The sequence below is a fragment of the Chenopodium quinoa genome, unplaced genomic scaffold, assembly GCF_001683475.1.
Source record: "Chenopodium quinoa cultivar QQ74 unplaced genomic scaffold, ASM168347v1, whole genome shotgun sequence".
In the NCBI taxonomy this organism is placed as follows: domain Eukaryota; kingdom Viridiplantae; phylum Streptophyta; class Magnoliopsida; order Caryophyllales; family Amaranthaceae; genus Chenopodium; species Chenopodium quinoa.
The window spans coordinates 6020550-6030351 of NW_018742309.1; positions in this window are offsets into that span (position 1 = coordinate 6020550).

Here is a 9802-nt window from a genome sequence, read left to right on the forward strand (position 1 = left end):
TATTATTGTCTACCAAAGATAATTACAATTTTAATTAAAATCTTTAACAATGGTTAGTTTTTATATTATTTTAACAATTAAATTATATTATTTTAGAGATAATTTTTTTTTAGAAAAAAACAACTACCCTTTCCCCACCAAGCCAGCCAGCAACCAGCCACGACCAGTGTCCCATCCCCTTCCCTGAACGGCGCTGTAGGCATCATTTGAAGCACGCCTACTTAAGCATGTTGTGAGTATGCTTGGCACTCAAAGGAAGTGGGAATTAACATATACGATTAGGGGCAAATCAAAGTAGGGAGCCGCCAACAAGTTTTATAAGGAACTTGTAAACCGTTCACGGATCATTATAAGGCAACCACGATTAAGGGACAACGAAGGCAACAACGATTGACTCGTGAAGGTTACACCCAATTCATAATCCATGAGATTACTAATTCCATATGGTTCAGAACCACGAAAGGAGGATCGGGGATGATGGTACGAAATGAGTCATGGAGTCACATTCGCCCGTATTGGCCTCTACTTGATTCTTATTGTGAAAAGGAATTCCTGCGATCTCAAAGGCATACAAATAGGCTAAATTGGTTGAATGTTAATGCAACATATAATTCTAAAATATCATGATCACTTGATTAAACAACAAGATTAAAAAGGAACCTAAGTCGGTCGTCCAAATTATCTTAATAGTCGTTATATTCAATTACATATTCCCTTTAACATGCAATATGGTGATCAATAAATATAATAGAATAAACATCAACATTGGAAGCAATTTAACCATAATAATAATGATTTGTACATGACAAACACAACAAAAACCGTTAGAAATATAAGAGGAACAAAAGAACACGATTTCTTACTTTGATTTCGTTTGCTTGCAATTATAATACAATAAACGCGGTAGTAATTTCAAGGAAAATAAATAATATAATGGAAATTAAATCAAATGAAAGTAAAGTTGATTTTGGGCCAAACCCTCAAACAGTTCTACCTTTCACGCCTTGGTTTGAGTTTAGAAGTTCGGGTAAAGTATGGACACGGTACATGTTGCCATGACACGACAAAGCCTTTCGTTGCGCGACAATTCTGTCGTGACACGACAGATGCCTTGTCTGGAATTCCGTCTAAACTCATTTTTATCTTTTTATTAATCATTAAGTACGGGATAATTTAGACGTCGTATCATTGTTTCGGACTTATTTCATGTTTAGGATTTTAATATTTATTAATCGGGCTTAATTAGTAAATGAAATGAAATGGATTAAAATGGTTTGGGCTGAAATGAGGGTTAGACTATGCTTTGACTAAATACTTGGACTGAACTATTGACTGATTTGTAAAATGTGTTTGACTGAATATGGATTTTAAGCGCTCTCAAGATTAAATACTCGACCCGACCATTAATGGCGGTGAAAGGTTGTTCACCATCAGGTTTGGTTTTAGGGAGACATTTTTAGATGTCTACATAAGCCCCCACTTTGACTGAGTTTGTAGAAATGTGAGTTTCGAAAACGATAGTCAAAGTAGTCGATTGGAACGGAGAATGATTTAACACGTTCTACGATCCTAAACCACTTTGTCTATGCTGATACCTGCAGAAAAGCGTTAGTTCCACAAATAAAAGAGCAAAGGGATAGAATGCGTATTTGACACCCTTGCGTCAGCAGCAAACACGTTTGGTAGTTTTCTGCGCCTCGAGAAATCCACCAGATGATAGTTTTCCGTGCCTCGAGACCCTTATCGGGAATCACTGCCTCTCGAGCAATCCACTAGATGCAAGATGACAAGTTTGCGCGCCTCAGGAAACAAGTCGTAGATTCCTACGCCTCGAGCAATCCACTGAATGATGATCTTCCGCACCTCGGGAAGATTGATGTGCGATAGTTTCCGCGCCTTTGTGCCTCGAGTAGCTCACAAGTGAAATTTCATACTACAGGATTAACATTAAGTGTTCGTGCCTTTGGACACAATCGCCGACCTCTACGCCTCGAGAAGTATGCAACGATTGACCATTTTCCGCATTTGGGGAAAACTTGTTTGATAATGAGAAACCACAAGTCTCTGTGCCTCGAGAATCTTACAACGCGAATCATTCGCGCCTCGGGAGATGATCACTAGGTGTTTGATAAATGTCTGATGATGATATTGTCCTCCAACAGAGGTTGTAGATGATGATTGTTTGATTGCCCAAATAGAGGCTGCAATATGTTTTGTTGATGTTAAGACCTTCAAGCCAAGTATATCCGACCGCGTTAGGTGCTTAAAATGATGAAGATATGACATTGATATTAACTGAGGGAAAAATGGTAATTTTGATGCCATTTAAATATCAGTTGGAATTTCCCGCGAGTTTTCGGTGAAGAAATAACTGCCAAATAATTGCGGAAAACTCGTTCAAACTGGTCAAAGGACATCGGGAATATTCGCAGAAGATTCCCTGACGCCGCTGCACGCACTAGAATGCCGCATCATGGGGAAAATTGCCGCGACACGGTATTTTCTGCCGCATAACGGTAATTTTGCCGCGTAACGGCCCGACTTCTTCATTTCACTTCAATTTTTTCGCTGCTTCGCGTTTTCGCCACTGCTGTTGTTGTTTCTTGCTTGGATCATCACCAAACTTGCTCAAATTTCTTGCATAGCTTCTCATTTTCGCATCTCTACGCAAATCCATGTAAGTTTTTCAGCTTTTATGTTGATTTTTTGGCGAAAATGGTGATGTATTATGCGAAAAACCTAGAAAATCGAATTGGGGGTTCTTGATTTTTATGCTTTTTGTTGAAATTTTTGCTATGATTTTTCTTGTTTATGAACGTATGTTGGTTTGTGAGCAATTTGAGACCAATTTTGCTTGATTTGGTGAAGAAATGAACAATTCACCATTTTTCGTACTACTTTGTGCGTGAATGCAATTGTTGGTGTTCTTCATGTTTCTTTTGTTGTTTTGCACTTGAAATGATAATGTAATTGAAATGAATGGTGTCCTTCCAACAAGTGTATTATTCTGATAGAGGGTTCAGAATTATTTGAAAGCTAATTCTTCAGTGAGGTCAAGTGATCGGAACGCCTAGGTGGAGGCCGCTTTCGATCAGTAATATTAATGTGTAATTAATATTACAGCTTAATCTCGACTGAACCCTTCGGGTCACACCCAATCGAGTAACCGATCTGAGTCGACGAATCAATCCGAAGGATTTGATGAGTCATTAGAGTATTACGAACAAAGACGTCGGATGTCGAGCTTAGAGCGTTGAAACCGAGCGTCGCGAGTCGAGTCGAATTTAGAATTCGACGAGACGAGAAAAATCAACAAGCAACAAGTATGTGCTAAGCCGTAGCCTCGCATTAGCCTAGCCATGCGAGTGCTAGGCTAGCCTAGGCCACGCACCATACCGAGCTTGCTAGCAGCGCATGCAAGCTAGTATTGCATGCTAGCAGCGTTTGCTAGCTAGCTGGTGTGGCAAGGCTAGCATCGCTGGCGCGCTAGGCGTGCTAGCATGCTAGTGCCTCGCACATAGCAGCCCTACTGTAGCATCGCAAGGCCGGCCAGCAGCAGCACGCAAGTGCTGGGCCTCGCTAGCATCGCTATGCGTGCTTGTGCTGTGCCTACGTGCGTGATAGCCAAGAAGCACCAGCCATCGCAATGTGCTGTGCATGCTTGCACTATGTGCGTGTGCCTTCCCATGGCTTCACCCAGCAGTGAGCTAGGGCCTCGCCCAGCAGCTGCAGCATGCGTGGCTCGCTAACAGCACGCATGCGCTGGGCTATGCATCAGTGTGCTGGCTGGCTGGCTTGCAAGGCTGCCCAGCCTTGGTGCCAGGCGCTAGCTGGCAGCCTTGACAGCCAAGGCACGCTGCCAGCCTACCACATGCTTGGTGGTCCGGTTTTGTCTTGTGGGGACCAAGGTATGCTTATTGCCTTGGGGAGCAAGGTGGGATGGTCCCCTCCCTTGGTGGTCCTCGCCTTCTCCCTCTCCTCCTATTTCCACTTGTTGATTATTGATTGCATTGGTTTCTAATTTATTTTTGACTTAAATAAGTTAGTAGAAATGCAATTATCCCACATTGGTCATGAATGGGATGACAAGTTGTATTTCTCTATAAATACCCAATGGTTGGGCATTTGGAAATCAACTTGAGTTGAACTCAATGAGGCATCTCCCTTTAGGTGAGAAAACCTCTAAGTTCGTAATATTCTAGTTTTATCTTGGTTTAGCCCCGGCTAACCTCCGGGGTAGAGGCCGTTCGGGTCGGGTCTCGAGGGTGGACTCCGTCGGAGGCTCTTGCGCTTGCGGAGCTAAGGCTTTGAAGTCCGAGCTCTATAGGAGCGAAGCACGCGTTGAGGGTAAGAATGTCATTTCCCTTTCTATCTTTTATGTTGTTAATTATGTGATTAAATATTTAGCTGCTTTAATTAGTGAGCGGGTCTTGGGTGGGTTTCCCTTCCGCGTAGAGTCGGACTCTACGAAACCCAACAGCGGTATTGGAGCCGCGCTCATTTTAATTATTGTGAGTAATAATTAATTAAGGTGATTTAAAATGGATTTAAATTTCTGGTTGTGCCTTCTAATTGGATTAGAAGCCCGTTTTAATTAATTTTAATCTCGTATTTTTTTTAATTTTGGCTGATGAACCTAGATTTCGACTCAAAAATAGTGATTTTTGGGTGGAATTGATGTTCTAAATCATTTCTGACCCTTTCACAATTGTCCAGAAGCCAAAATCCACCCAGAAATATGTTTTTTGAGGGGTTTTTCGTTTTTGATGAATTTTTTTAAATCTTTTAACCTTGATTAATTATTGCATGATGAAGGTAGATTAAATGTATGGTTACATCCCTAATCTACTGCAATTATAAACCTCATTAAGCATGTTTATGAAGTCATAATTGGTGCTTAATTTGGTGTGTTCGCTTTTCACATAAACTTGTATTTTTCACATAATTGCAAATAAATTGCTTTGAGTGTGAATGTTTATGATGAACTTGCAATTTTAAAGCCCCTAAAATTTCAAAGATTTAATCTTTAATTGTTTATTTGGTTGGAACTTTGATTGCTAAATTCCATGTTGAACTAATTTTTGGATTTAATCATTTTGTGTTGATTAAAGTCCTTAAAGTTCAAAACTTGTGATTGAATTTTGATTAATCTTCATATTGGAAGATGTAAATTTTTTCAATCTTACACAAGTTATTGTTGGAAAATTTTTCATTGGATGAAAGGGTTTATTTTTCCAACTCCCTATTTTGTCAAAACTCATCATTAATTTACATTTTGGTTAAATTAATTATGGGTGTAGCCCTTCAATTTTAAAGCATCAAGAAAGACCTAAATTGTTTCAAAGGTAATTTTGAATGAATTAGGCTTGTGCACCATTAAAATTGAATTTAATTAAGTTGGACTTATTTTAATTTCATTTTGCCCTAAATTGATTCTAAAATAAATTTAAAATTAATTTTATGTCACACATACAACGAGATTAAAATCCCGAGAAAAGGCACGCAAATCGAGGCAACAACACCTAAGCGCCACCAACGCTAGCCGGGCTGCTCACGCAGCCCACATGTGGCTGCCTTAGGTGCGCACAGGGGTGCTATGCCTTGAGGTGCTGCTGTGTGTGGCGAGGCATGTTGCGGGCTGATGTTGGATACGTGGCCTAGGCTACTGGAGGATGCTTGTGCATGCTGCTGGGCAGCAAGCCCCAGCCATCCAGCCACTTGCTGCGAGCGCCAGCGAACAGCTAGCATGCATAGCGTGCTGCTGGTGCTAGCTAGCGTGGCGTGCTATGCTGGGCGAGCATGCTAACACCAAGCATCATTAGACGCAACACAAGGGCTGCCTAGCAGCCATAGTGCGCAGCCCACGAGTTTTAGGGGTGGGCCATTTTTGCTTAAACTTGGGCTATCGCTTTGCAAATTTTGCCGTTTTAATTTATTTAATTATTTTTAACGAGGTTAGACCTCGGTTTTTCCTGCTCTTGCAAAATTTTATTTTTGACAAAATTTGGGTTAACCGGCTTAATTAATTGGATTAATTAAGTTGGATGCGGAATTTAGTGGGAGCTTCGTTAATTGCAAAATATAATTGCGTCTTAATCACATAAATTGTTAACCAACTTTGACTAGTTTTAATTAGGCGTGTTAATTGGATTAACCACCTAAGTTAGTTACTAGTTCGTGCGCGTTATGCATTGTTACTTGATTTTTCGATGTAAAATGCATGGGCCATTCACATATAGTGAATGGAGAATGGATGAATGGAAAATATATTGTTTCACAGGTTTCGTGAAAATGGCTACTAGTGGGGCCTGATTAGGATATTAAATACGGACTCCGATCCGTTATGTATTTTCGTAAATCTAAATACGGTCTGCGTACCGTTGCGTATTTTTGTACCTTAATATTTAGATTATTCCTAGTCGTAGTAGCTAGTAGATGCTTAGTTGGCGGAGATGTCTCGAAGACGGCATTTCTAAGAAGGCAAGCTAAAGAAATTGCATTGGAGTCCCTTGAAGATTTCAAGGGGTCATGCTAGTTGCCAAATGCATCTTATACTTATAATTTATATATATTGCGTTTATATATGATTGAATTGTATGATAGATGCATGTTTAGGATTTCAAATGTTGCGTTGGTTTATTAAGTTCACTTAAATCAACCAACATTGAAACCCTATGTCCCTAAAATATTGAGCTAAAATATGTCATTCCAAGAACAACACTTACCAAACTAATGCGCGTATGTGATGGGCTACGCCAAAGCGAGGCATCACCACTTCCCTAGGAACGTAAGGTATACTAGGTATACAAGTTGTCTTCGTTAAGCTCAACGATATCAGTAAGGATTCCTTAGATGTCATGGCAATGGATATAAAATGTCAAGAAAGCATTAGATGCAACGTTTTATCGAACCAAGAGTAGCTTGGAGCTATTAGCAATTGGATTGCTTACCCTAAAATATTAACAGTTAAGACAAGCCAAAGCATGCTTAATCACTTTCTGATTTTTGGGATCTTGGAATCGTTTTATTCTCGCCTAAAAGGGACAAATTTTAATGCGTGGATAAGACGTGTAATAAGATTGAAAGTTTGCATGTATGCTTTGAATTTCAGACTTATTATGTAATGAACTTGATAAATGGTTATACTTTGTACTTATATTTGTAGAATACTAAATCAAATTACATTATTTTCAATGATTGGTAAAGGAAATCTTTTGAGAATGGTTCTCAAAGAATGGAAGGCATTTCTAAAATACAATATCTCATAATTGACTTTTATGACTTAAGTCCAAAATGACGGTTGGATATCATGTATTCAAAATACTGGGTAGTTTTGATGAACATGGAATATTGAGTTTGAAAACTCAAATTGTCAATAATTGACAACCAACATATCTTTTCGCTTCATACAAAAATAAGTAGGACTCATTGATGTAGCAATTCAAGTACGAATTGAAGGAAAAGATGAACTTTGTTTCACGGCGCATTCGATGCTTAATTATGCCTAACAAAGTGTAAAGGTCAAAGTACTTAAAGAAATGACTCTTAAAGTTATGAGATGGTGTATGATAAGAAATATAGGAAACAAGGAAGAAAGAAAAGGAATAAGATTCTTTTTCTACCCATGAGTTCATGTTAATATGGTCAACTTAACAATTCGTTATCTTCATAAGTATTGGATACTACTTGAGTGTTCCACTTTGAAAGTGACCTTAAACCATTGAAGACAAGCTAAGTTATTGACTTACAAGCTTAGAATGAAGCAAGTAGAGCTACATCAGTTGTAAGGTCATTTGTTTTGTTTAAAGTCCTTTTGAGCCAAGGATGGAATGAATAATGGTTATTGTGTTCCATAATTAGCAAATGATCCGTTTACACATGGAAAGACTCACATTCAATAAAAGAGCAATAGTTGCGGGTTTTATTTGAATGGCATGGTTGTCTAACCCATGAGTCAAGAATGCTTGATTATAAACAAACATTTCCCTGATATGAAAACTCAAAAGTTCAAATCATGGACATGATTTGTGTTCCAAACATCTTTAGCAATGTCACATTGACTAGAACGTACTCAAGGCTCTATTAGATAGACTCTTGGTAGTTGATCGATTCGGAATCGTTCTAAGACAAGCAAGTCTTAGTTGTTTAAATCGACAAAGAAAGGAGCTATTGTGCTTGGCATAGACAATTGACTCCAAAAGCTAAAGAGGATTCCATTACTTCAACGTCTCACAAGAATTTGAAAGAATGTTGCTACATTCATCAAATGTGAACAAACTGGACCTTGAGTAGCTCAAATGTTCAATGAAGTATAGAATCGACTTGGCAAGATATCAAAACGTCTAGATTAGATCGAGCGATGTTTGCATGAGCCAAGAGTGATCATATCAATCTTATGAAATTGAAATTTCATTATGAGTTCCACAAAGAATATAGTATGTCTTGACGGAGATCTCGATGCCATTTGGAAATAACTCGAATGATGATGGATCACATCCCTTCCTATAAAGTTCTTAAAGATTTGCACAAATGACTAATGTTACACTAAACAAAATTGTCAAAGCTATAAAAGGACACCATAATTCAGTTGTGGATAAAAATAGTTCCTAGCGTCTTTTCAAGTACATATATAGGGCTCTTAGATCAATGGGAGTTGATTGGCTCAGTGGGAGCTAAGTGGCTTAATAAGGGCTAAGGTAGCTCGAGAAGGAGCTAACTGTTTGTTTCAAAACGAAATTTTACCTAAAGAAAATATACATGTCTCTTTGTAAGTATACAAGTGAGACTACGGGCATTACCTCCACAACCTAATTGAGAACATAATATTTGTTGCTCTAAGTGGTGTATTTCTGGAAAGTAACACATTTCCAAAACGACAAGTGGGAGAAAAATGAACTCGATGACCATAGAGATTAGCAACAAAACTAGAACTGAGAATCTCCGAAGACTTTAGAAGGGCTTCATAAGAATGATTGATCAAGAATACTTAAAAGACTTTACAAGTTCCTTAAATGATAATTCAATACTCACAAAACTTTAGAAGTGGAGTAAGATCAATATAATCAAAGGGCTTTAAAAGCACCTTGAATCTTAGTGTTTGATGTAATTACCCGTATAGGTATAGATTCACCAAAGGCTTGGATTGAATCCTATAAATTTCTATTAAGTTAGAAATAAACCTAAGACTTACAAGCATACTATTCACCATTGGATGGTGAGGGAATAGTGTCTTGTAAATTAGCTACGACAAATCCAAATTCCGAATAATGGTTAGAGACCATAAAATCCGAAATAGACTCCATGTTTATAAATCATGTTTGGAACTTGATTCATTTGCATGAAGGGTGACAGACCCATCAATCGCAAATAAGTTTTCAAGAAAAAACTGACAAATGTGAAATGCATAGTGCATACAAAGCTAGATTGGTTGAAAAGGATATAATTAATTCGAAATGATGATTTTAATAAAAACCTGTTCACCAATCGGAACGCTTAAGTCTTTTCGTGTTTGTTTTAGCAAAATTGCACATATGAATTATGGCAAAATACAAAACCGCCTTCCTAAAATTGGATTTTGGAAGAGACTATGGAAATAGTCTAAGGGTTTTGTAATTCTAAACAATGTTAGAAAGCAAGCTCAAGGAATCCATTGTGGTATTAAGTGAAGCATTGCATGTAGGAATTGGAACATGTATTCTCATAAAGTCAATAAAAGGTTTGGCTTATAGAGAATCATAGAAATTCTTATAAACAAGAAGTTTAGTGGGAATAAGAGTCAATCTTGTATGGTCCAACAAGAAGT